We start from the raw sequence: 27741 nt of genomic DNA on the forward strand, positions 1-27741 counted from the left end.
GAATGCTGCGGGCCACCTTAGCCTTTTTCGGCACCCGCAGCACCCCCGCCGGGGAATGCTGCGGGCTACCTTAGCCTTTTTCGGCACCCGCAGCACCCCCGCCGGGGAATGCTGCGGGCTACCTTAGCCTTTTTCGGCACCCGCAGCACCCCCGCCGGGGAATGCTGCGGGCTACCTTAGCCTTTTTCGGCACCCGCAGCACCCCCGCCGGGGAATGCTGCGGGCTACCTTAGCCTTTTCCGGCACCCGCAGCACCCCCGCCGGGGAATGCTGCGGGCTACCTTAGCCTTTTTCGGCACCCGCAGCACCCCCGCCGGGGAATGCTGCGGGCTACCTTAGCCTTTTTCGGCACCCGCAGCACCAACACCGGGGAATGCTGCGGGCTACCTTAGCCTTTTTCGGCACCCGCAGCACCCCCGCCGGAGAATGCTGCGGGCTACCTTAGCCTTTTTCGGCACCCGCAGCACCCCCGCCGGGGAATGCTGCGGGCTACCTTGGCCTTTTTCGGCACCCGCAGCACCCCCGCCGGGGAATGCTGCGGGCTACCTTAGCCTTTTTCGGCACCCGCAATTTTCGGCACCCGCAGCACCCCCGCCGGGGAATGCTGCGGGCTCCCTTAGCCTTTTTCGGCACCCGCAGCACCCCCGCCGGGGAAAGCTGCGGGCTACCTTAGCCTTTTTCGGCACACGCAGCACCCCCGCCGGGGAATGCTGCGGGGTACCTTAGCCTTTTTCGGCACCCGCAGCACCCCCGCCGGAGAATGCTGCAGGCTACCTTAGCCTTTTTCGGCACCCGCAGCACCCCCGCCGGGGAATGCTGCGTGCTACCTTAGCCTTTTTTGGCACCCGCAATTTTTTGCACCCGCAGCACCCCCGCCGGGGAATGCTGCGGGCTACCTTAGCCTTTTTCGGCACCCGCAGCAACCCCGCCGGGGAATGCTGCGGGCTACCTTAGCCTTTTTCGGCACCCGCAGCACCCCCGCCGGGGAATGCTGCGGGCTACCTAAGCCTTTTTCGGCACCCGCAGCACCCCCGCCGGGGAATGCTGCGGGCTACCATAGCCTTTTTCGGCAAGCGCAGTTTTCGGCACCCGCAGCACCCCCGCCGGGGAATGCTGCGGGCTACCTTAGCCTTTTTCGGCACCCGCAGCACCCCCGCCGGGGAATGCTGCGGGCTACCTTAGCCTTTTTCGGCACCCGCAGCCCCCCCGCCGGGGAATGCTGCGGGCTACCTTAGCCTTTTTCGGCATCCGCAGTACCCCCGCCGGGGAATGCTGCGGCCTACATTAGCCTTTTTCGGCACCCGCAGCAACCCCGCCGGGGAATGCTGCGGGCTACCTTAGCCTTTTTCGGTACCCGCAGCAACCCCGCCGGGAAATGCTGCGGGCTACCTTAGCCTTTTTCGGTACCCACAGCTACCCCGCCGGGGAATGCTGCGGGCTACCTTAGCCTTTTTTGGCACCCGCAGCAACCCGGCGGGGAATGCTGCGGGCTACCTTAGCCTTTTTCGGCACCCGCAGCACCCCCCCCCCCCCCCGGGGAATGCTGCGGGCTACCTTAGCCTTTTTCGGCACCCGCAGCACCCCCCCCCCCCCGGGGAATGCTGCGGGCTACCTTAGCCTTTTTCGGCACCCGCAGTACCCCCCCCCCCCCAGGGAATGCTGCGGGCTACCTTAGCCTTTTTCGGCACCCGCAGTACCCCCCCCCCCCCAGGGAATGCTGCGGGCTACCTTAGCCTTTTTTAGCACCCGCAGCAACCCCGCCGGGGAATGCTGCGGGCTACCTTAGCCTTTTTCGGCACACGCAGCAACCCCGCCGGGTAATGCTGCGGGCTACCTTAGCCTTTTTCGGCACCCGCAGCACCCCCGCCGGGGAATGCTGCGGTCTACCTTAGCCTTTTTCGGCAAGCGCAGTTTTCGGCACCCGCAGCACCCCCGCCGAGGAATGCTGCGGGCTACCTTAGCCTTTTTCGGCACCCGCAGCACCCCCGTCGGGGAATGCTGCGGGCTACCTTAGCCTTTTTCGGCACCCGCAGCACCCCCGCCAGGGAATGCTGCGGGCTACCTTAGCCTTTTTCGGCACCCGCAGCACCCCCGCCGGGGAATGCTGCGGGCTAACTTAGCCTTTTTCGGCACCCGCAGCACACCCCCCCCCCCTCCCCTCGGGGAATGCTGCGGGCTACCTTAGCCTTTTTCGGCACCCGCAGTACCCCCCCGGGGAATGCTGCGGGCTACCTTAGCCTTTTTCGGCACCCGCAGCAACCCCGCCGGGGAATGCTGCGGGCTACCTTAGCCTTTTTCGGCACGCGCAGTTTTTCGGCACCCGCAGCACCCCCGTCGGGGAATGCTGCGGGCTACCTTAGCCTTTTTCGGCACCCGCAGCACCCCCGCCGGGGAATGCTGCGGGCTACCTTAGCCTTTTTCGGCACCCGCAGTTTTCGGCACCCGCAGCACCCCCGCCGGGGAATGCTGCGGGCTACCTTAGCCTTTTTCGGCACCCGCAGCACCCCCGCCGGGGAATGCTGCGGGCTACCTAAGCCTTTTTCGGCACCCGCAGCACCTCCGCCGGGAAATGTTGCGGTCTACCTTAGCCTTTTTCGGCACCCGCAGTTTTCGGCACCCGCAACACCCCCGCCGGGGAATGCTGCGGGCTACCTTAGCCTTTTTCGGCACCCGCAGCACCCCCGCCGGGGAATGCTGCGGGCTACCTAAGCCTTTTTCGGCACCCGCAGTTTTCGGCACCCGCAGCACCCCCGCCGGGGAATGCTGCGGGCTACCTTAGCCTTTTTCGGCACCCGCAGCACCCCCGACGGGGAATGCTGCGGGCTACCTTAGCCTTTTTCGGTACCCGCAGCAACCCCGCCGGGAAATGCTGCGGGCTACCTTAGCCTTTTTCGGTACCCACAGCAACCCCGCCGGGGAATGCTGCGGGCTACCTTAGCCTTTTTTGGCACCCGCAGCAACCCCGCCGGGGAATGCTGCGGGCTACCTTAGCCTTTTTCGGCACCCGCAGCACCCCCCCCCCCCCCCCCCCCGGGGAATGCTGCGGGCTACCTTAGCCTTTTTCGGCACCCGCAGCACCCCCCCCCCCCCCCGGGGAATGCTGCGGGCTACCTTAGCCTTTTTCGGCACCCGCAGTACCCCCCCCCCCCCCCCCAGGGAATGCTGCGGGCTACCTTAGCCTTTTTCGGCACCCGCAGTACCCCCCCCCCCCCCCCCAGGGAATGCTGCGGGCTACCTTAGCCTTTTTTAGCACCCGCAGCAACCCCGCCGGGGAATGCTGCGGGCTACCTTAGCCTTTTTCAGCACACGCAGCAACCCCGCCGGGTAATGCTGCGGGCTATCTTAGCCTTTTTCGGCACCCGCAGCACCCCCGCCGGGGAATGCTGCGGTCTACCTTAGCCTTTTTCGGCAAGCGCAGTTTTCGGCACCCGCAGCACCCCCGCCGAGGAATGCTGCGGGCTACCTTAGCCTTTTTCGGCACCCGCAGCACCCCCGTCGGGGAATGCTGCGGGCTACCTTAGCCTTTTTCGGCACCCGCAGCACCCCCGCCAGGGAATGCTGCGGGCTACCTTAGCCTTTTTCGGCACCCGCAGCACCCCCGCCGGGGAATGCTGCGGGCTACCTTAGCCTTTTTCGGCACCCGCAGCACACCCCCCCCCCCTCCCCCCGGGGAATGCTGCGCGCTACCTTAGCCTTTTTCGGCACCCGCAGTACCCCCCGGGGAATGCTGCGGGCTACCTTAGCCTTTTTCGGCACCCGCAGCAACCCCGCCGGGGAATGCTGCGGGCTACCTTAGCCTTTTTCGGCACGCGCAGTTTTTCGGCACCCGCAGCACCCCCGTCGGGGAATGCTGCGGGCTACCTTAGCCTTTTTCGGCACCCGCAGCACCCCCGCCGGGGAATGCTGCGGGCTACCTTAGCCTTTTTCGGCACCCGCAGTTTTCGGCACCCGCAGCACCCCCGCCGGGGAATGCTGCGGGCTACCTTAGCCTTTTTCAGCACCCGCAGCACCCCCGCCGGGGAATGCTGCGGGCTACCTAAGCCTTTTTCGGCACCCGCAGCACCTCCGCCGGGAAATGTTGCGGTCTACCTTAGCCTTTTTCGGCACCCGCAGTTTTCGGCACCCGCAGCACCCCCGCCGGGGAATGCTGCGGGCTACCTTAGCCTTTTTCGGCACCCGCAGCACCCCCGCCGGGGAATGCTGCGGGCTACCTAAGCCTTTTTCGGCACCCGCAGTTTTCGGCACCCGCAGCACCCCCGCCGGGGAATGCTGCGGGCTACCTTAGCCTTTTTCGGCACCCGCAGCACCCCCGACGGGGAATGCTGCGGGCTACCTTAGCCTTTTTCGGCACCCGCAGCACCCCCGACGGGGAATGCTGCGGGCTACCTTAGCCTTTTTCGGCACCCGCAGCACCCCCGACGGGGAATGCAGCGGGCTACCTTAGCCTTTTTCGGCACCCGCAGCACCCCCGACGGGGAATGCAGCGGGCTACCTTAGCCTTTTTCGGCACCCGCAGCACCCCCGCCGGGGAATGCTGCGGCCAACCTTAGCCTTTTTCGGCACCCGCAGCACCCCCGCCGGGGAATGCTGCGGCCAACCTTAGCCTTTTTCGGCAAGCGCAGTTTTCGGCACCCGCAGCACCCCCGCCGGGGAATGCTACGGGCTACCTTAGCCTTTTTCGGCACCCGCAGCACCCCCGCCGGGGAATGCTGCGGGCTACCTTAGCCTTTTTCGGCACCCGCAGCACCCCCGCCGGGGAATGCTGCGGGCTACCTTAGCCTTTTTCGGCACCCGCAGCACCCCCGCCGGGGAATGCTGCGGGCTACCTTAGCCTTTTTCGGCACCCGCAGCACCCCCGCCGGGGAATGCTGCGGGCTACCTTAGCCTTTTTCGGCACCCGCAGCACCCCCGCCGGGGAATGCTGCGGGCTACCTTAGCCTTTTTCGGCACCCGCAGCACCCCCGCCGGGGAATGCTGCGGGCTACCTTAGCCTTTTTCGGCACCCGCAGCACCCCCGCCGGGGAATGCTGCGGGCTACCTTAGCCTTTTTCGGCACCCGCAGCACCCCCGCCGGGGAATGCTGCGGGCTACCTTAGCCTTTTTCGGCACCCGCAGCACCCCCGCCGGGGAATGCTGCGGGCTACCTTAGCCTTTTTCGGCACCCGCAGCACCCCCGCCGGGGAATGCTGCGGGCTACCTTAGCCTTTTTCGGCACCCGCAGCACCCCCGCCGGGGAATGCTGCGGGCTACCTTAGCCTTTTTCGGCACCCGCAGCACCCCCGCCGGGGAATGCTGCGGGCTACCTTAGCCTTTTTCGGCACCCGCAGCACCGCCGCCGGGGAATGCTGCGGGCTACCTTAGCCTTTTTCGGCACCCGCAGCACCCCCGCCGGGGAATGCTGCGGGCTACCTTAGCCTTTTTCGGCACCCGCAGCACCCCCGCCGGGGAATGCTGCGGGCTACCTTAGCCTTTTTCGGCACCCGCAGCACCCCCGCCGGGGAATGCTGCGGGCTACCTTAGCCTTTTTCGGCACCCGCAGCACCCCCGCCGGGGAATGCTGCGGGCTACCTTAGCCTTTTTCGGCACCCGCAGCACCAACGCCGGGGAATGCTGCGGGCTACCTTAGCCTTTTTCGGCACCCGCAGCACCCCCGCCGGAGAATGCTGCGGGCTACCTTGGCCTTTTTCGGCACCCGCAGCACCCCCGCCGGGGAATGCTGCGGGCTACCTTGGCCTTTTTCGGCACCCGCAGCACCCCCGCCGGGGAATGCTGCGGGCTACCTTAGCCTTTTTCGGCACCCGCAATTTTCGGCACCCGCAGCACCCCCGCCGGGGAATGCTGCGGGCTCCCTTAGCCTTTTTCGGCACCCGCAGCACCCCCGCCGGGGAAAGCTGCGGGCTACCTTAGCCTTTTTCGGCACACGCAGCACCCCCGCCGGGGAATGCTGCGGGGTACCTTAGCCTTTTTCGGCACCCGCAGCACCCCCGCCGGAGAATGCTGCGGGCTACCTTAGCCTTTTTCGGCACCCGCAGCACCCCCGCCGGGGAATGCTGCGTGCTACCTTAGCCTTTTTTGGCACCCGCAATTTTTTGCACCCGCAGCACCCCCGCCGGGGAATGCTGCGGGCTACCTTAGCCTTTTTCGGCACCCGCAGCACCCCCGCCGGGGAAAGCTGCGGGCTACCTTAGCCTTTTTCGGCACACGCAGCACCCCCGCCGGGGAATGCTGCGGGGTACCTTAGCCTTTTTCGGCACCCGCAGCACCCCCGCCGGAGAATGCTGCGGGCTACCTTAGCCTTTTTCGGCACCCGCAGCACCCCCGCCGGGGAATGCTGCGGGCTACCTTAGCCTTTTTCGGCACCCGCAGCACCCCCGCCGGGGAATGATGCGGGCTACCTTAGCCTTTTTCGGCACCCGCAGCACCCCCGCCGGGGAATGCTGCGGGCTACCTTAGCCTTTTTCGGCACGCGCAGTTTTCGGCACCAGCAGCACCCCCGCCGGGGAATGCTGCGGGCTACCTTAGCCTTTTTCGGCACCCGCAGCACCCCCGCCGGGGAATGCTGCGGGCTACCTTAGCCTTTTTCGGCACCCGCAGCACCCCCGCCGGGGAATGCTGCGGTCTACCTTAGCCTTTATCGGCACCCGCAGTTTTCGGCACCCGCAGCACCCCCGCCGGGGAATGCTGCGGGCTATCTTAGCCTTTTTCGGCACCCGCAGCACCCCCGCCGGTGAATGCTGCGGGCTACCTTAGCATTTTTCGGCACCCGCAGCACCCCCGCCGGGGAATGCAGCGGGCTACCTTAGCCTTTTTCGGCACCCGCAGCACCCCCGCCGGGGAATGCTGCGGGCTACCTTAGCCTTTTTCGGCACCCGCAGCACCCCCGCCGGGGAATGCTGCGGGCTACCTTAGCCTTTTTCGGCACCCGCAGCACCCCCGCCGGGGAATGCTGCGGGCTACCTTAGCCTTTTTCGGCACCCGCAGCACCCCCGCCGGGGAATGCTGCGGGCTACCTTAGCCTTTTTCGGCACCCGCAGCACCCCCGCCGGGGAATGCTGCGGGCTACCTTAGCCTTTTTCGGCACCCGCAGCACCCCCGCCGGGGAATGCTGCGGGCTACCTTAGCCTTTTTCGGCACCCGCAGCACCCCCGCCGGGGAATGCTGCGGGCTACCTTAGCCTTTTTCGGCACCCGCAGCACCCCCGCCGGGGAATGCTGCGGGCTACCTTAGCCTTTTTCGGCACCCGCAGCACCCCCGCCGGGGAATGCTGCGGGCTACCTTAGCCTTTTTCGGCACCCGCAGCACCCCCGCTGGGGATGCTGCGTGCTACCTTAGCCTTTTTCGGCACCCGCAGCACCCCCGCCGGGGAATGCTGCGGGCTACCTTAGCCTTTTTCGGCACCCGCAGCACCCCCGCCGGGGAATGCTTCGGGCAACCTTAGCCTTTTTCGGCACCCGCAGTTTTCGGCACCTGCAGCACCCCCGCCGGGGAATGCTGCGGGCTACCTTAGCCTTTTTCGGCACCCGCAGCACCCCCGCCGGGGAATGCTGCGGGCTACCTTAGCCTTTTTCGGCACCCGCAGCACCCCCGCCGGGGAATGCTGCGGGCTACCTTAGCCTTTTTCGGCACCCGCAGCACCCCCGCCGGGGAATGCTGCGGGCTACCTTAGCCTTTTTCGGCACCCGCAGCACCCCCGCCGGGGAATGCTGCGGGCTACCTTAGCCTTTTTCGGCACCCGCAGCACCCCCGCCGGGGAATGCTGCGGGCTACCTTAGCCTTTTTCGGCACCCGCAGCACCCCCGCCGGGGAATGCTGCGGGCTACCTTAGCCTTTTTCGGCACCCGCAGCACCCCCGCCGGGGAATGCTGCGGGCTACCTTAGCCTTTTTCGGCACCCGCAGCACCCCCGCCGGGGAATGCTGCGGGCTACCTTAGCCTTTTTCGGCACCCGCAGCACCCCCGCCGGGGAATGCTGCGGGCTACCTTAGCCTTTTTCGGCACCCGCAGCACCCCCGCCGGGGAATGCTGCGGGCTACCTTAGCCTTTTTCGGCACCCGCAGCACCCCCGCTGGGGATGCTGCGTGCTACCTTAGCCTTTTTCGGCACCCGCAGCACCCCCGCCGGGGAATGCTGCGGGCTACCTTAGCCTTTTTCGGCACCCGCAGCACCCCCGCCGGGGAATGCTTCGGGCAACCTTAGCCTTTTTCGGCACCCGCAGTTTTCGGCACCTGCAGCACCCCCGCCGGGGAATGCTGCGGGCTACCTTAGCCTTTTTCGGCACCCGCAGCACCCCCGCCGGGGAATGCTGCGGGCTACCTTAGCCTTTTTCGGCACCCGCAGCACCCCCGCTGGGGATGCTGCGTGCTACCTTAGCCTTTTTCGGCACCCGCAGCACCCCCGCCGGGGATGCTGCGTGCTACTTGCTTTTTGGCACCCGCAGCACCGCACCGGCTGCTGCAGGCTACCTGCCTTGGCACCCACAGCACCCCGGCCCGCAGGCTACGTGCCTTGGCACCCATAGCACCCCGGGTGCAGGCTACCTGCCATGGCACCCAGAGCATCCCGGTGGCAGGCTACCTGCCTTGGCACCCACAGCTCCCAGGCTGCAGGTACCTGCCCTGGCACCCACAGCACCCCGGCAGCAGGCTACCTGCCCTGGCACCCACAGCACCCCGGCAGCAGGCTAAGAGCTATTTACCTGGAACCTGTCCTGCTGAACTGACACAAGATGCTTCTGGTTTAGAATTTAAACTTTCTGGCCCATTATGAGGTCATTTACTGTTTATGATGTCATAAGCCCTGTGACATCATTATGAGGTCATGTACTGTTTATGATGTCATAAGCCCTGTGACATCATGTGACTTGTGATGTTATCATACATTCTACGGCTGTTTTTTTTTCCCCTCTACGAGTTGGTAACCTAATTTATATAAGGCCAGCAAAGGCTCTTTTAACCTACCATATGGTTCACTTCCTGGCCCTAATAGCTCTCAATCTAATATACAGCACATGTCCTGATCCTGAGAGCTCACAATCTAATATACGGTACATTTCCTGATCCTGAGAGCTTACAATCTAATATACAGTACATGTGCCAATCCTGAGAGCCTACAATCTAAAACACAGTATGTGTCCTGATGCTAAGAACGTACAATCTAATATACAGTACGTGTCTGCAGGCTACAGGCTACCTGCCCTGGCACCCACAGCACCCCGGTTGCAGGCTACCTACCTTGGCACCCACAGCACCCCGGCTGCAGGCTACCTGCCTTGGCACCCACAGCACCCCGTTTGCAGGCTACCTGCCTTGGCACCCACAGCACCCCAGCTGCAGGCTACTTGCCCTGACACCCACAGCACCCCGGCTGCAGGCTACCTGCCCTCACACCCACAGCACTCCGGGTGCAGGCTACCTCCCTGTCTACTGTACCGTCTGTCTACTCTAGCTTTATAGGAAACCCCTGTGAGTCCTGGTTCACACAGTACATGTCTGCAGGCTACAGGCTACCTGCCCTGGCACCCACAGCACCCCGGTTGCAGGCTACCTGCCTTGGCACCCACAGCACCCCGGTTGCAGGCTACCTGCCCTGGCACCCACAGCACCCACGGTTGCAGGCTACCTGCCCTGGCACCCACAGCACCCTGGATGCAGGCTATGTGCCCTGGCACCCACAGCACCCCGGCTGCAGGCTACCTGCCCTGGCACCCACAGCACCCCAGTTGCAGGCTACCTACCATGGCACCCATAGCACCCCGGCTGCAGGCTACCTGCCCTGGCACCCACAGCACCCCGGCTGCAGGCCACCTGCCCTGGCACCCACAGCACCTAGGCTGCAGGCCACCTGCCCTGGCACCCACAGCACTCCGGGTGCAGGCTACCTCCCTGTCTACTGTACCGTCTGTCTACTCTAGCTTTATAGGAAACCCCTGTGAGTCCTGGTTCACACAGTACGTGTCTGCAGGCTACAGGCTACCTGCCCTGGCACCCACAGCACCCCGGTTGCAGGCTACCTGCCTTGGCACCCACAGCACCCCGGTTGCAAGCTACCTGCCCTGGCACCCACAGCACCCCGGTTGCAGGCTACCTGCCCTGGCACCCACAGCACCCTGGATGCAGGCTATGTGCCCTGGCACCCACAGCACCCCCGCTGCAGGCTACCTGCCCTGGCACCCACAGCACCCCAGTTGCAGGCTACCTACCTTGGCACCCATAGCACCCCGGCTGCAGGCTACCTGCCCTGGCACCCACAGCACCTAGGCTGCAGGCCACCTGCCCTGGCACCCACAGCACTCCGGGTGCAGGCTACCTCCCTGTCTACTGTACCGTCTGTCTACTCTAGCTTTATAGGAAACCCCTGTGAGTCCGGGTTCACACAGGGCGCATTTTGTTCTTTTTGGAGAGACAGAACACATGGCGCCCAGATGCGCACATTCTCCATAAAATCCGGTCAAAGATCAGTTCTTTAAAATATTTCCTTTCAAAGTTTTTTTCCTGAAAATCGCAGCAAGTAACACGTCCTACAGGTGTCTGTGCTGAGATGTGGGGGGAGAAAATGGTGCAGTACTGAACTTCACCACTTGTCCCCCGGCTACACGATGTGTGAACACGGCCTCAGCGCTGAGTGAGGAGCTACTTACCTGGAACCGTCCTCGCCAGGCTGGACTGGGGGGACTCCCCACTCTTCCGGCTCCCTTCCAATAAAACACGTGACCACTTCTTAGTAACAAAATTTCTTTATTAACAAAACTTCTTTATTATACAACTATATCACTCTATGCTGGCATAAATTATGTGGGAAGGCCACAGCTTATTTATTATTAATATAGAACATTAACTTATTTCCTTCTTTCCATGCCTATCGCCTATTCTTAACTTATAATGCTCTAAACCTTTTGAGGCGTGAGAAAGCCCGTTACGGCCTGTACGCACCCTCAATCTTCCAGCTGGCATGGAAATACCGCTAAACCGCCTACTGCTGTGACAACTTAACACAACCTCTCAACCAGGAACCCCTTCCCCATTCCCCCCTCAGCTCAGAGGGCGGGCGGGTGGGCGTCTTCCTTCTTCTCTTACTCCACGTGGAATGGCACACTTCTCCTTCCTGTATTAACTCCTCCCACCTCCTCTGGTCGCTTAACCCTTTCCTGTCCTAATCTCCCACCCCCCAGTCCCTCGCTCCTACGCTACCTGCTTTGTAGCTATCTAGACTGGGGGGACTCCCCACTCTTCCCGCTCCCTTCCAATAAAACACGTGACCACTTCTTAGTAACAAAATTTCTTTATTAACAAAACTTCTTTATTATACAACTATATCACTCTATGCTGGCATAAATTATGTGGGAAGGCCACAGCTTATTTATTATTAATATAGAACATCAACTTATTTCCTTCTTTCCATGCCTATCGCCTATTCTTAACTTATAATGCTCTAAACCTTTTTTAGAAATTGTCTTTCCTGCATTGGCTAATGAGTACAGACACGGCTCTTGGGGTACTTTTAGTACATTCGGTATACATGTTCCCATGGATAGTGTGATGCAGCAGAAATAGTGAATGAATTATATTGATAACATTCTTCTTTTCCTACTTGATGACTTAAAAGCAAAAAAAAAAACAACCTACCGGAAAACCCATTTAAATATAAGGTTAATATTCCTTTAACGTGAGTTGGATCACAAGTCCTACCCACAATCTCTTCATACAGCTTCACATTGCGTAAAGCATAAGGGAGTGTGATAATTGCTTATTAATCTTGCGTTTCCTTTCTTCCATCTCTTTATTTCTTCCTTTCTCTCATCGCTTTCTAGCTGTACAGCTCTCGTCTTTCTTACCAGCCAACTCAACTGTCCTTGGAGCTGCATCCTCAGACCTGGGCTACCCTGTGGCCTTGGCTGCTGGAGTGAGCGCTACCCTTCCATACCAGGTACTCCTCGGGAAGAGGAGACGGGCTTAATGCACAAGAATAGGATTAATGAAACACGTTTATGGGGAGGTGGCGAATCTCATGGGTTCTGGTAACGTGAATAATGGCATCACAGAGAGTTTATCTGTCCTAAGCTCTAGTGCACCCAGATCAATGGGAGGAAAATTTGGATGGGGATCATGTATTGATTCTGCTTTTCCCCCTAAGCTTGTGCTGCTGCGGGGAGCTGATGGATAAAGCCGGCTGCTCTGAGACTGGGGGGACTCCCCACACTTCCCGCTCCCTTCCAATAAAACACGTGACCACTTCTTAGTAACAAAACTTCTTTATTAACCAAAATTCTTTATTAAACATGTATCTCACTCTATGCTGGCATAAGTTATGTGGGAAGGCCACAGCTTATTTATTATTAGTATATAACATCAACTTATTTCCTTCTTTCCATGCCTATCGCCTGTTCTTAACATCTAATGCTCTAAACCTTTCGAGGCGTGAGAAAGCCCGTTACGGCCTGTACGCACCCTCAATCTTCCAGCTGGCATGGAAATACCGCTAAACCGCCACGAAGGATGCAGCCTGCCTACGCTGCCATCCGCCCCCCACATGCCAGCGTCATAGCCGCCTCAACCCCGTCCTGCAACCCCGATAAGAATGTGTCCATGCCTATGTCGCTTAAATGGACACCATCCTTCCTCCACATCCCTGGCATCTTCTTCTCCAACTCCCAATGCCTAATGGCTACCCCTCCTATAGCCTTAACAAATTTTGAAAATTTAAAATTCACATTTTTTCTGACCCTGTCAATCGCCTCCACGTCCCTTGCTTCCTTCCACACTCTCCTATCGATTATGTCGGACCATACTATAACAGTCTCCTCAAAAAAATTTTTAAACATCAGCATATCCTCCTTCATGAGGGCGAGTAACTCCGCTACCTTCGCCCTCCCCAGATCATTACCGCCTGCATGAATTACTAGGATTACTTTACTTGAGACCATCTGCTGATACACAATACCTCGTGCAGCAGCCTGGCCCATTGTAAACCTCTTATCCAGTGCCATTTCACCTGGACCTCTTTCAGGCCCAGGTTCCTGCCAATGGGCCGGGTCCCCGCTCTTTTCTCTGCCCAATGAATGAAAGAGTGGCCCACCACCCAAACTGTCCACTCCGAACCTGCAAAACAAAACACATAACGGCACACCACAATGTAACTTTAACTATAGAACTCTCAAGTTTGGTCGGACGTACGACTTGTACGCCTCCGACCTCCAGCGTCCAACCCGCTTCACCTCGTCTCCTCTTAATCCGCAAGCGAACGCCGACGTTGCTGCGCCAATCCTGAACGAATGCGTGCCAAACTCGCTGGGCTCGAAACCTAATCTCTTCAAGCATGTGCGCATGACCGCCCCAAATTGGAACTTGGTTAGTGGGGCGCCTGAAGCATGCGCCAACAGTTGTCCTTTTCCGCTGTGTTGCGACAAAAACTGTTTCAGCAACGCCACAGGACATGCAGCTGTCCCCAACGCCGTCAAGCGCAGCCACTCGCCTGCGCCATACACATCAGTCTTGGACTTTTTGATGCATAACTTTATATCATCTGCACTGCACAGCACATCCTTGAAACGCAATCCCCCCAGCTTCTTACAGCTGGGAGCCACTATTTCGCTCAGTCTCAATGCTGCGAAGAACGCTAACGAAAACGCAACCCGAAAGAGCAGCACCTCGCTTTCGTCTTTGCACACTGCTCCCAAAACGTTCAGCATTACATTTAGCAATTCGAATGTTATCGGCCGCCTGTCGTCTCTTGACGACCTTTTTTTTTTCCAGCCTTTAAGTATCTGTCCGAAGACAAAATCCTTTGTCACATCGCGCCGTCCGTGCAGGCGCAACAAAAACGCAATGGCCGATAAATGCTTGCGCGCCGAGCTCGCCGATGCGCCCCGACGCCGCAGCTCCGCCATAATGTCTAACGTCACCGCTCTCGCCCGCGCTCCATCAGGGAATTGTCCCCCTGCTGCCATCAACCATGTTTTCCATATTGCATTATATCGCTTCCACGTCGATTCCGCAACGGAGTTGCGAATCAGAGTCGTGAGCTCTCTTCTACTATTTCCCATAAGATCACCGGGCAACATACCCCTTTGACATCCGCTGTCGGGTGGAGTTCCCTGAATCTCTCCATCTGGAAACGAGAAAGAGCGTCAGCCGTGTTATTGTTTACTCCGGGTACGTGTCTCGCCTTCAGCTTAATATTATTCTGCAGGCATCTCAAGACCAAATGGCGTAAAACTGCCAAAACCAAGGGAGATCTGGATGTCTGCTTGTTCACCGCTGTCACTACTGCCTGGTTGTCCGACCAGAAGCAGATATTCCTGTTTTCCAAAACCGGCCCCCAGATCTCCACCGCCACCATTAGCGGAAAAATCTCCAGCAGTGTTATGTTCTTCACCCACCGTCTTTCGAACCATTCTCTGGGCCATGGTGCACTGCACCAACTGTCCTCCAAAATTACACCAAAACCGCAGGAGCCCGATGCATCCGACATCAGTCCCAGCTCCTCGTTTGCAACCTCCGCAGTTTGACAAATCACCTGACCATTGAACGTTTGAAGAAAGACTTGCCATGTGTGCAAGTCCTCCTTCATACCCTTTGTCACTCTGACGAAGTGGTGTTTCTCTTTTATCCCGACTGTCGCCAATGACAGCCGCCTTGCAAACGGGTGGCCCATCAGAATGACCCGACACGCAAAATTTAACAAGCCTATAATTACTTGGAGCTGGTGCAGTGTAACTTTTTTAGAACTGCCAACCAACTTAACTTCTTGCCGCAACCGCGCTACTTTCTCGTCCGGTAAACGAAATACCATTGCCATGGTATCGATTTCAATACCTAAAAATGTAAGACATGTTACCGGACCGACCGTTTTCTCGCGTGACAGCGGTACTCCCGCTTTGCCCATCAGATCCTGAAATGATGCCAATAACAACCCGCATACCTCTGAATCTGATGGCCCGACGAAAAGGAAATCATCCAGATAATGTAACACCGATCGGATGCCCGTCTCGTATCGAAGCATCCAGTCCAGAAATGAACTGAACACTTCCAAGTAATAACAAGAGATGGAACACCCGATCGGTAAGCACATATCCACAAAATATAAGCCGTCCAAGCGGCAGCCCAACAAGTGAAAGCAATCTGGATGCACCGGTAGTAGTCGAAAAGCGGACTCGATATCAGCTTTTGCCAACAGAGCCCCCTTTCCGGCCTGCCGTATCAGGCAGACAGCCCTATCGAAGGAAGTATACGATACGGCTGTTTGCTCCTTGGAAATCCCGTCGTTGACTGACTCGCCCGTCGGGTAGGATAAGTGATGGATAAGCCGGAACTTACCCGGTTCCTTTTTTGGTACCAAGCCCAAAGGTGAAACGCGTAAGTTCTCGAATGGCGGTTCCTGAAAAGGCCCCGCCATCCGACCCAGCTCAACCTCCTTTAGTAGCTTCTCCATCACCATCTCTTTATTGTCGTACGCCGATTTTAAATTACGACTAAGCGTTAACGCCGAACCCGGTTGATGCGGAATCACGCAACCCGTGTTAAAACCTTCTTTAAGAAGGTTTGCTTCCCGTCTCCTGTGGTACTTGCCTAACCACTCCTCCAGGAACAGCGCGTTCACTGGTGTTGCCCCCGGGCGACGCCGTGGCCACGGGCAAGTTTTGCTTTTGTCTCCGAAAACAACGTACCGCTGCGTGCGCACCGCCGCAAAAGGAGCACTCGTGCCGGAACTTACATGCTGCAAGAAACCGACAGTTACCCTCATTGAATGCCCAGCAAGAACCCGAGGGCTTATGTGCCACGGGTGCCTGCTGTCCACCAGTTACCGTGTTATTGCTCTGAAAAAGGGGCTTCGCCGGCTTTTGCGCCAGGATCAACTGGATCCAAGCATCCGTCGCTTTTGTCGCCCAGCTCACGTTACTCATTCCCGAAATCCGTCGACGAAAATCTTCGTCATAGCGCCACCATGCCGCACCGCCGTGCAGCTTGTAAGCGCTATGAATAGTGTTAATATATACCAGCAGCTCCGGGCCTTTTCCCGGCTGGTGCTGGCATATAACGTGAGCCAGGGTCAACATGGCTTGTAGCCAATTGCTAAATGTTTTAGCTATTTTGGGCTTCTTGTCCCGTTCTGCGAAGCGCTCCTTATCAACCGACACATGCTCCACCGATAGGAGCGACCAGATGTCCACGTATATTCCACTTTTAATTTTCTCAATTGTGTCCTCCGCGAGGCCCACCCCCAGCGGGGCCACGCCACAAAATAGAGAGTCTGAAAAACGTAAACCATCTTTCACCGACTCCTCGCTTTTTCCGGTCGCCACCGCTGGCGAGCACCCGGTAGCGTGAGCCACATCACCAACCACGGGCGAGTCTCGTCTCCCCGTATTACCACACAACACCGTTCCTTTACCTTTATCAAACTCATCCACCAGCGCTCTCAGCGCTACCATAAAGTTATTCACGTTATTGGGCGACGAAGCACCCCAAACTCTATCGCATGGTAACTCACCCTCCAATTCATCCTCCGGCCCTGCCGAGGGGAAAGACGGGTGACTCGGTCCCGGTCGGCTCCTTTCCGGACTCGCCACCGCGTGTCGTACCCTGTCCCTATTACGGGAGACACCACGGGGTAGCATGCTATAGCCATAGGACGCCCTGGAGGCTGCGGCCCGTTCGCCCTGCCTTTCGGTACGTGAGGCCTGCCTCTCATCTGTGGAGGAAGCCGGTGAACATGGTAAAGCCTGCTGCGAAGCGCAAACCAAAGTCCCATGGCCGCTGCGCCTACCACTCCTGTCCACCGCTTCCGAACGCCTGTACCCTCTGGCGAAATGGGGCGCCTCCCGACGTGTACAAGGCTCACCAGACTCCGAAGACGAGCTATCTATCCTTGCTTCACTGCGCCAGCTTCCTCGCACCATGCCGCCAACCCCCCGCCTGCCGCCTAACCCCCCCTTGACTACCGGGCACGTAGCTTCCCCCTCCCCTCTTACCCTTCCTCTGTCTCACCTGTCCGCTTTGCTCCACCCCGTAAGCCCCTTGCCGGCCTGAAGTGCCTTCGATTGCTTGAGCTCGACTGTCCTCCCCAAAAGGGAAAGAACCCCGTGGCGACATGTGACCGCTGCTCGCTGCCCCTCCTCCCCCTCCCTCCTTCCTTCGTACCCCGTAAGCCCCTTGACAGCCTGAGGCGTCTTTATAGTAAATTCCGCTGCCCCTCATATTAGGGCATGAGCCCTGGGGTGACAAGGGGGCCATACTGCCTAATTGTACTCCCCCCCCTTCCCCCCCTCTGTTTTCCCGCCCTGCGCCTCTTCCTTCTATTCCCTCCCCCCCCTCCCCACCCCCCCTCCCCTTGTACTGCGCTCGCGCTGCTGCGGCCGCTTGCGCTGTTGCCGGCCTCGCTGCTGCCGCTGGCGCTCGTCTCCCTCCGCACGGGAGTCCTAGCGCCGGAACTTCTTTCGGCCAGCGGATCCATCCGCCCGCTGCCGGCACGGCGCGCAGGCCATCCCCCTTCTCTCTCTGCCTGACGCTGGACAGCCGCGGGGCAACCCCTTCCCGCGCTGGACTTACCCGCTCCTGATGCCGCTGCTGAAGTCCCGGTAAGTACCTCGGGGGTTTCTTCTATTCTTCCGGCGCTTCTTCCGGTCGCACCCATGTTGCTTCCCGCCGCGGCTCGCTGCGGCCGCGCTCCGCCACCGATACTTGAACGCGCAGGTCTCGGGCTTGCGTTCTGGCCCCCCTTCTTCACGGCTGGGCTCGGGCTCAGCCTGGTAGGGGGAATCCTCCTTCTCTGGGGTCTTCCGCGGGGCGCACTGGAAACCATCTGCGCCGGCTGTTCTTCTCCTGCCCCGGCTTCTCCCGACGGCGTGGCTCCGAACTCCGCGGCCATCCTCATCAGCCAGTCAGGTCCGTGGCTGGCAACAGCTTCCTTGATCTGCAGAACGAGCTGGTCCATGTTTCTTCTCTTTTAATCTTCTGCCTTCCTTCACACGTCTTCCTTCTTCTCTTACTCCACGTGGAATGGCACACTTCTCCTTCTCCCTCTCTCTTCTTCCTGTATTAACTCCTCCCACCTCCTCTGGTCGCTTAACCCTTTCCTGTCCTAATCTCCCGCCCCCCAGTCCCTCGCTCCTACGCTACCTGCTTTGTAGCTATCTAATATGGCTGCAGATACCAGGCTTCACTTAACTGAACCCTTGAACTGAATCTCCACCTGTTTAACAACGTGTCAATATTAGATCCAAAAATTCTGTGTAGATTGGATTTCTTAATGTGTCGGCGCTCCATTTATTTGACACAGAGCACAAAATCACCTGCGTGTACTTAGATTACATGTGTACCTATGTGCTATGGAAAGCACAGTTACATGTCAAGTTTGGATTGCAGAGACCCCCAATGATCACTAGAACAAACCAGCTGAAGTAGTCATCGGAGCGCTGCCACCATTCTCTAGCTGAAGATGGGCTCATAGACCTTCTATTGAGCCAGTCTTCAGCCAGCAGTGACAGCACTCGGATGAGGGTTTCAGCTGCTTTGTTCTGGCGATTGTTTCTCATCATGATCAAAACGTTTGACATGTTTCTGTGACATCTCAAAAGCTTTTGGAAGTTGCAGTTAGGCGGTATTCACACAGGCGAAGCGTTTTTGCGCAAAAAACACAATCTGATTTATATTAAACGTTTCGCGTGTGGAGAAAACAAAAAAAACCCAATCGCATCTGGTTCCAATATAAAAAAACAGATCGCACTCAAATGTTCTGCAATTTTTTTTCCTCCACGCTTTCATATTGGGAAAAAATGGCAAAGAAACAGAACATGCAGTGATTTTTCAAACTCGGACAATTGGTCAAAGAGAAAATTAAACCCACTAAAATACATAGTAACATAGTATGTTAGGCTGAAGGGAGACCATGTCCATCTAGTTCAGCCTGTTTCCACCTCCTCCTTGTTGATCCAGAGGAAGGCAAAAAACCCCGAATGAGGCAGAAGACAATTAGCGAGTCTAGGGGAAAACATTCCTTCCCGACTCCATAATGGCAGTCAGAATATTCCCTGGATCAATGAAGAAAAAGGGAGTAGAGATGAGCGAACGTACTCGTCCGAGCTTGATGCTCGTTCGAGTATTAGCGTGTTCGGGATGCTCGTTATTCGTAACGAGTACCACGCGATGTTCGGGTTACTTTCACTTTCATCTCTGAGATATTAGCGCGCTTTTCTGGCCAATAGAAAGACAGGGAAGGCATTACAACTTCCCCCTGCGACGTTCAAGCCCTATACCACCCCCCTGCAGTGAGTGGCTGGCGAGATCAGGTGTCACCCGAGTATATAAATCGGCCCCTTCCGCGGCTCGCCACAGATGCGTTCTGCCGTAGCTCAGGGAAAGTGCTGCTGATGCCGGAGCTGCTATAGGGAGAGTGTTAGGAGTATTTTAGGCTTCAAGAACCCCAACGGTCCTTCTTAGGGCCACATCTAACCGTGTGCAGTAGTGTGGAGGCTGCTTTTTGCAGTGTTGCACTTTTTTTTTTTTTTTGCATATCGGCCGTGCAGAGCATTGCGCCCTGCAGTAATTATTATACATCGTCCAGGACCAGTAGTGCTGGTGAGGCAGGGACAGAAGACATATTAATAGAATATAGGCAGTGTGCCTTTCCAAAAACATTTGTGAAAAAACATCTATTTGGGCTGCCTGTGACTGTCCTCAGTGTACTGGGTATGTGCTGGGTGTAGTTGTCCTCCTAATTCATATGCAGCCAGCTAAGTGTTACAGCAGGCTTGTGCAAAATTATTTCCTGGCTCTGTGTTGGCAGTTACATCACCGCTGTATTGCAGTCCACAGTGCTACAGTTTGCAGTTAGTTGACATACTCCAGGGCCAGTAGTGGTGACGCAGGGACAGAAGACGTATTAATAGAAAATAGGCAGTGTGCAAAAGGCAAAAATAGGCAGTGTGTAAAAATTGTTGGGAGGGGGGCACTCTTGCCGCTATTGTGGCTTAATGGTGGGACCTGGTAACTTGAGATGCAGCCCAACATGTAGCCCCTCGCCTGCCCTATCCGTTGCTGTGTCGTTCCCATCACTTTCTTGAATTGCCCAGATTTTCACAAATGAAAACCTTAGCGAGCATCGGCGATATACAAAAATGCTCGGGTCGTCCATTGACTTCAATGGGGTTCGTTATTCGAAACGAACCCTCGAGCATCGCGATAATTTCGTCCCGAGTAACGAGCACCCGAGCATTTTGGTGCTCGCTCATCTCTAAAAGGAGTTCTTTTTCCATCTTGAAATCTGGCAGAACTTGAACGGGGGAAAAATATTGCCTGCGTGAATACACCCACAATCTTTAAAAATAATGATGATGTTTTGGCTTCTGCAGCCACCACTAAAATGAGCTGACTACATATTGTGTTATCATTGGGTCTAGTCTGTAATACTATGCAGTCAGCTCCCTCTAGTGGTGGCTGCAGGTAGCTTTTAAATCTATGTCTGCAGCGGTTTTTGAACGCTTTCTTTTCTTTAACTCTAACAAAGGTAGTCAAGGGTTGACATTCGCTTTGAAACCTCACGCTGCTAAAATACTTTTTTAAATAAACCATGAAGGAACCAACTTTATAAATTGAAATGATACCATCACAACCATCTGAAAGGCTTCAGTTTTCTTAAGAGATGTGGTTAATGAAATCTGCTACAGTGAGTATCTGCACATGGCAGGATGATGGGTTATGCTGTAAATGCAGCGCAAACTTACCTGTGATGGAGGGGATGTAGAAAAGGATGTGGCACAGACATCCTGGGAATCCTCCACAGATGGGTATGCAGCTCCTGGCTCCTCGGGTGCCCTGTTGGGATACATTAAAACAAAGCCCATGCAAAAGAATGATCCCAGACTATTATAGAAGTGCAAATACCATACTTATTTAGTGTGTGATAAACCCAGCACTGCTATAGGACGGACACACTAAAGATCTGCTTATCTGGCCGAACTGACCAGATTGGTGGCTTCAGTAGCCACAAAGACACCTATTAAGGTCTTTTACCACAAACTAAAACAAAGCACATACCCGAGGTACAAAGTCTGCACTGAAAGGGGTAATTTGGCTTCTTAGCTAAGGCTACATGGCGACATTGGTTGCAATGCACGTTGTTCAGGCATAAATTGCATCCAGATGTTAGTGAATTAGGTAAACGATTGCTTACCCGATGCTTTAATGCAGAATTAAGCCTTTGCAGTCCAATTTTGAATTCAGGGTTTTTTAGGGAATTTTCTCTTTCTGCCATTACACAATGACACCCCCTGCTGGCTAGAGCCAGTACTGCGGTATTCTGGAGAGGCCCCCTGACAACAGAGCGGCCAGTAATATACAGTAAGAATACCCTGCCGTACGTCTTCCGATATCAGAAGCTGTACAGCCTTCATTCAGAATGTCTTTAGACGTCATATAGTGGATTGGAAAGGGTTAATAGCTATGGTCCAGGCTGCCGTTAGGGTTGTTTTACCTCTAAATATTTTTATTGAAAGAAATTTTTCCTTTTAACAATTACGCAAAATTTTCCCCTCGCATACCCAGTCATATCCACTGCGGTATGAGTTATGTTCTGGGGGGATGGGGGTTCATGTCAGATGACCTTTCATCGATTCTATGGAATTTCGGAACTCTTGCCATATTTTTCAGCCTGTCTTGCATGAAAGGGAAGAGTAAGGGTGGCAAAGAAATGGGTGAAGGGAAGGGGGAGAAATGGAAAGGGAGGGAAAACTGGAGTGGAGGGGGGCACAAACTTTGGGTCTGATCGTTTGATCCTTTACAACTGTACAAATAACAATAAACTAAGTTGACACCCTACTTATTACTAGTTCAATTTCTTGCTTCTCTCCTCTCTCGCATATATTCATAGAATCATAGAATGGTAAAGTTGGAAGGATCCCTGGGGTCATCGCGTCCAACCCCTTGCTCAGTGCAGGATTCACTAAATCATCCCAGACAGATATTTGTCCAGCCTTTGTTTGAACACTTCTATGGAAGAAGAACTCACCACCTCCCGTGGTAACCTGTTCAACTCAGTGATCACTCTCACTATTCTCCGGTAAGCCCGAGCTATTGCTTTCAATAACGCGCCTCTAGCCAACACATGGGTCCTCCCCACATCCTCTAGGTCACGTTATACCCCCTAGATAGGGGGGTCCCGGGACATGGACCTCTCTATATACCATGTGGACATTTTAAAACCTAAATCCCATAGTTCCTGCTGTTTAGCTTAGAAGTCAGTCTTTTCTATTCAAGCTTTGGAGATCCACATCAAGGCTCTCATAGATGTGCAGTGAGACTGAATGCTAGTCCACACAGTACGCGCTGTGCAAATTGGGTTGTCAGCGCGTCTGTATGTGCGTTTGTGGAGGTTTGGCATTGTCACATAGTCAACAGCGACCAAGATGAGAGCTAATAATTCTGCGATAAAGCACTGGGTAAGACAATTCCCAGAACTACCTTTTACCTAAAGTTTACAAATGGGAGTACAAACAGGATAACTTCTGAGTGCTTCTTTAACTTGTCATCACGTTTGAGCCCCATAAACTATGTTATGGGGCTCAGACATGAAGGAATGCGGAGTGGCGTTTGATACCGGATGCCACACTCCTGCGCTGTCTCTGCCAGCAACACAGCTTACCTCTTTTCTGCTCACAGTGTGCACGCTCTACTACATATAAATTGGAGAGTGCATGCAAACAGCAAGCTGAAAAAAGTATCACTACGCACGTGCCAACTTCAGGGGGGCACAGCGCAGGAATTGGGTGCCTGGTGAGCATCAAACACCACCACTCCTTCCATCATGTTTGAGCGCCATAACGTAGTTATCGTTAACAGATAAGACATCATGGCCATAACTAGACATCTACCTGAATAGACTGTTACAGTAATAATATATATTCTATATTATATATATTTTCTATGCTTCTCACATCAGCCTATGCAGACACACATTATATATATATATATATATATATATATATATATATATATATATATATATATCTTCCTTCCATCTAAATGGTTAACGTTTTGTATGCTGGAATGTACAAGATGCTTCTGTGACTCCCACACTTCTTTCCCAGGACAAAAGTTGTTGAGAGCACTCTGAGGCCCCCACCATCGCATTTTAAAGGATAATGAACACAGGATAAGTTTATTTTCTTAGGAATCACGTATTTTAGTAGTAACACACACCTTAAGGCGTTAACATATGTTAGTCATTGCAAACTAAGCCAATCATGAGTTGTTATGACTTTAGGGGCATGTATCTCTATTGCTATGTCATTTGGGATAGTGATGCTATTAATAGATCAGAAGCTTACTGATGTTGACAAACATTGTGTCAGTGTCAATTACTCTGCATGCATGCACTTCTCATTGTAACCAATTTGGAGCAGTACAGTGAAGTCAGAGGGATATGATGTATTTCCCATAACAAGACCTATGGTTTTACTGTATTTTCTTTTACAAGTCAAGTAATTAGGGGAGATCCATAGATCCTGATTTTAAAGAAAATGACAATTTCCACGAACTGTGAATCTACATGTACCAGCAGAGATAGTGTCTTGACTTCCACAAGAGATCAGAAAGGTTAAAACAAGCTACAACATATGTCCTATCAGTTGTTATACATTTACAAGATGTGTGTAATCTGAGTAGATTCTGAGCTGATGTCCTCTGTGGCTCTAGACGGTATGTGTGCATGCTGCCTGTGTCCTCACCCGTAGTTGCAGGGATGCATGTGTGAGGTACTGGGGAAAGGTCGGTCAACAAAATGATCAATAATAATCCCCATGATGGGCTGGGTCCTTTCATACTGCCTGAAATGCAACAAACACATTGATGTTATTGAGCTGCTGGGCCTAGTTGTCCTATAGACGCTTACTGCCATCTATCTTGTAGCTAAATTTATCCTTGGGTGTAGGGGTATTGGCATACAAATCTAGTATAATGGAAGTGTATGATAAGGCACTGAACTAGTCTAGAAGTGTGCATTGTGAATAATGACGTACACGTTATTTTATCGGGAGTCTACCGTATAACTGCATACCTGTGGCGACTTGGCTTACCGAGTAGACATGAAAGCCAGATTGGTTCTATAGGCGCAGGTCAATGTTAGGGTTCCAATGGGGGTCCCTACGGTCCCGACACATACTGCTTGGAAACCTGCAAAAAAGAAACAGCAATGAGGACTGATAGTGACAACTACACCAAGGACTAGAGTGATCTGTAGATACACTGACAATTACAGTTCAGTCACATGAAATAGCAATAGAATTAAAATCTGTGCTGCCCTAGGGCTTTAGGTCACGGACTGGCAACCATGTGCAGCGAGCTTTGCACAGCAGATTACTATAGGAGTAAAAAGGAGCTTGTATGTAAGAGCATTTTTTAAGGGTCTATCCAGAATAGTTTCATAAGATGCTCATTACTTAGAACGCTACACGAATAAACTGCACATAATCCACCACAGTTCACTTCAATAATGCAGTTTTTGTGACATCAAACTGCAGCATGCCTTATTGGCTTTTAGGACAATTTCCCTCCACCGACTTAAAAACGGGTTTTCGGTATTTTGGCTTTATGTACTTCCAGATTTAGCATTCCTTTAGGCTACATCTACATGGAGCAGATTTTCCATCCAAATTTTCCACACGGAAAATCCGCAACATTTGGCACCCGCAGCACCCCACCGGCTGCTGCAGACTACCTGCCTTTCGGCACCCGCAGCACCCCACCGGCTGATGCAGGCTACCTGCCTTTTGCCACCGGCAGCACCCCACCAGCTGCTACTGGCTACCTGCCTTTTGGCACCTCCAGCACCCCATCGGCTGCTGCAGGCTACCTGCCTTTTGGCACCCGCAGCACCCCACCTGCAGCGGCAGGCTACCTGCCTATTGGCACATCCAGCACCCCACCGGCTGCTGCAGGCTACCTGCCTTTTGGCACGTCCAGCACCCCACCGGCAGCTGCAGGCTACCTGCCTTTTGGCACATCCAGCACCCCACCGGCTGCTGCAGGCTACCTGCCTTTTGGCACCCGCAGCACCCCACCGGCTGCTGCAGGCTCCCTGCTTTTTGGCACCCGCAGCACCGCGGCTGCAGGCTACCTGCCTTTTGGCACCCGCAACACCCCACTGGCTGCTGCAGGTGACCTGTCTTTTGGCACCCGCAGCATTCCACCGGCTGCTGGAGGCTACCTGCGTTTTATCACCCGCAGCACCTCACTGGCTGCTGCAGGCTACCTGCCTTTTGACACCCGCAGCACCCCACCGGCTGCTGCAGGCTACCTGCTTTTTGGCACCCGCAGCACTCCATCGGCTGCTGCAGGCTACCTGCTTTTTGGCACCCGCAGCACTCCACCGGCTGCTGCAGGCTACCTGCAATTTGGCAACCGCAGCACCCCACCGGCTGCTGCAGGCTACCTGCCTTTTGGCACCCGCAGCACCCCACCGGCTGCAGGCTACCTGCCATTTGGCAACCATAGCACCCCACCGGCTGCTGCAGGCTACCTGCCTTTTGGCACCTGCAGCACCCCACCGGCTGCTGCAGGCTACCTGCCTTTTGGCACCTCCAGCACCCCACCGGCTGCTGCTGACTACCTGCCTTTTGGCACTCGCAGCACCCCACCGGCTGCTGCAGGCTACCTGCCTTTCGGCACCCGCAGCACCCCACCGGCTGCAGGCTACCTGCCTTTTGCGACCCGCAGCACCCCACCGGCTGCTGCAGGCTACCTGCCTTTTCGCACCCGCAGCACCCAACCGGCTGCTGCAGGCTACCTGCCTTTTGGCACCCGCAGCACCCCACCGGCTGCTGCAGGCTACCTGCCTTTTCGCACCCGCAGCACCCAACCGGCTGCTGCAGGCTACCAGCCTTTTGGCACCCACAGCACCCCGGCTGCTGCAGACTACCTGCATTGGCACCCGCAGCACCCCGGCTGCAGGCTACCTGCCTTTTGGCACATCCAGCACCCCTTAGGCTGCTGCAGGTCACCTGCCTTTTGGCACCGGCAGCATCCCACCAGCAGCTGCAAGCTACCTGCCTTTTGGCACCGGCAGCACCCCACCGGCTGCTGCAGGCTACCTGCCTTTTGGCAAGTCCAGCACCCCACCGGTTGCTGCAGGCTACCTGCCTTTTGGCAACCGCAGCACCCCTTCGGCTGTTGCAGGCTAACTGCCTTTTGGCACCCGCAGCACTCCACCGGCTGCTGCAGGCTACCTGCCTTTTGGCACCCGCAGCAACCCACCGGCTGCTGCAGGCTCCCTGCTTTTTGGCCCCCCTTTCAGCACCCTGGCTGCAGGCTACCTGCCCTTTGGCACCCGCAGCACCCCACTGGCTGCTGGAGGTTACCTGTCTTTTGGCACCCACAGAATCCCACCGGCTGCTGCAGGCTACCTGCCTTTTGGCACCTCCAGCACCCCACCGGCTGCTGCAGGCTACCTGCCTTTTGGCACCTCCAGCACCCCACCGGCTGCTGCAGACTACCTACTTTTGGCACTGGCAGCACCCTATCGGCTGCTACAGACTACCTACTTTTGGCACTGGCAGCACCCCACCGGCTGCTGCAGGCTACCTGCCTTTTGGCACACGCAGCACCTCACCGGCTGCTGCAGGCTACCTGCCTTTTGCCACCCGCAGCACCCCACCGGTTGCTGCAGGCTACCTGCCTTTTGCCACCTGCAGCACACCTCCGGCTGCTGCAGCCTACCTGCTTTTTGGCATTCGCAGCACCCCGGCTGCAGGCTACCTGCCTTTTGGCACCCGCAGCACCCCACTGGCTGCGGCAGGCTACCTGCTTTTTGGCAACCACAGCACCCCAGCTGCTGCAGACTACCTGCATTGGCACCCGCAGCACCCCCGCTGCAGGCTACCTGCCCTTTGGCATATCCAGCACCCCACCGGTTGCTGCAGACTACCTGCCTTTTGGCACTTACAGCATCCCACCGGCTGCTGGAGGCTACCTGCGTTTTGTTACCTGCAGCACCCCTTCGGCTGCTGCAGGCTAACTGCCTTTTGGCACCCGCAGCACTCCACTGGCTGCTGCAGGCTCCCTGCTTTTTGGCCCCCCTTTCAGCACCCTGACTGCAGGCTACCTGCCTTTTGGCACCCGCAGCACCCCACTGGCTGCTGGAGGTTACCTGTCTTTTGGCACCCACAGAATCCCACCGGCTGCTGGAGGTTACCTGCCTTTTGGCATACGCAGCACCCCACCGGCTGCTACAGGCTACCTGCCTTTTGGCACCCGCAACACCCCACCGGCTGCTGCAGGCTACCTGCCTTCTGGCACCTGCAGCACCCCACCGGCTGCTGCAGGCTACCTGCCTTTTGTCACCCGCAGCACCCCACCGGCTGCTGCAGGCTACCTGCCTTTTGGCACCCGCAGCACCCCAGCTGCAGGCTCCCTGCTTTTTCGCACCCGCAGCACCCCACCATCTGCTGCAGGCTACCTGCCTTGTGGCACCCGCTGCACCCCACCGGCTGCTGCAGGCTACCTGCCTTTAGGCACCCGCAGCACCCCACCGGCTGCTGCAGGCTACCTGCCTTTTGCCACCGGCAGCACCCCACCAGCTGCTGCAGGCTACCTGCTTTTTGGCACCTGCAGCACCCCACCGGATGCTGCAGGCTAACTGCCTTTTGGCACCCGCAGCACTCCACCGGCTGCTGCAGGCTACCTGCGTTTTTGCACCCGCAGCATCCCACCGGCTGCTGCAGGCTACCTGCCTTTTGGCACCTCCAGCACCCCACCGG

General features: G+C 56.2%; 1 pseudogene; it reads right to left on the reverse strand.

The window, feature by feature from the left end:
* Positions 1 to 24141, reverse strand: part of LOC136605009 (autophagy-related protein 13-like) — a 55084-nt pseudogene extending 30943 nt beyond the window's left edge.
* Between the last annotated feature and the right edge of the window lie 3600 nt (positions 24142 to 27741).

Source organism: Eleutherodactylus coqui, unplaced genomic scaffold (genome assembly GCF_035609145.1).
Source record: "Eleutherodactylus coqui strain aEleCoq1 unplaced genomic scaffold, aEleCoq1.hap1 HAP1_SCAFFOLD_167, whole genome shotgun sequence".
In the NCBI taxonomy this organism is placed as follows: Eukaryota; Metazoa; Chordata; class Amphibia; order Anura; family Eleutherodactylidae; genus Eleutherodactylus; species Eleutherodactylus coqui.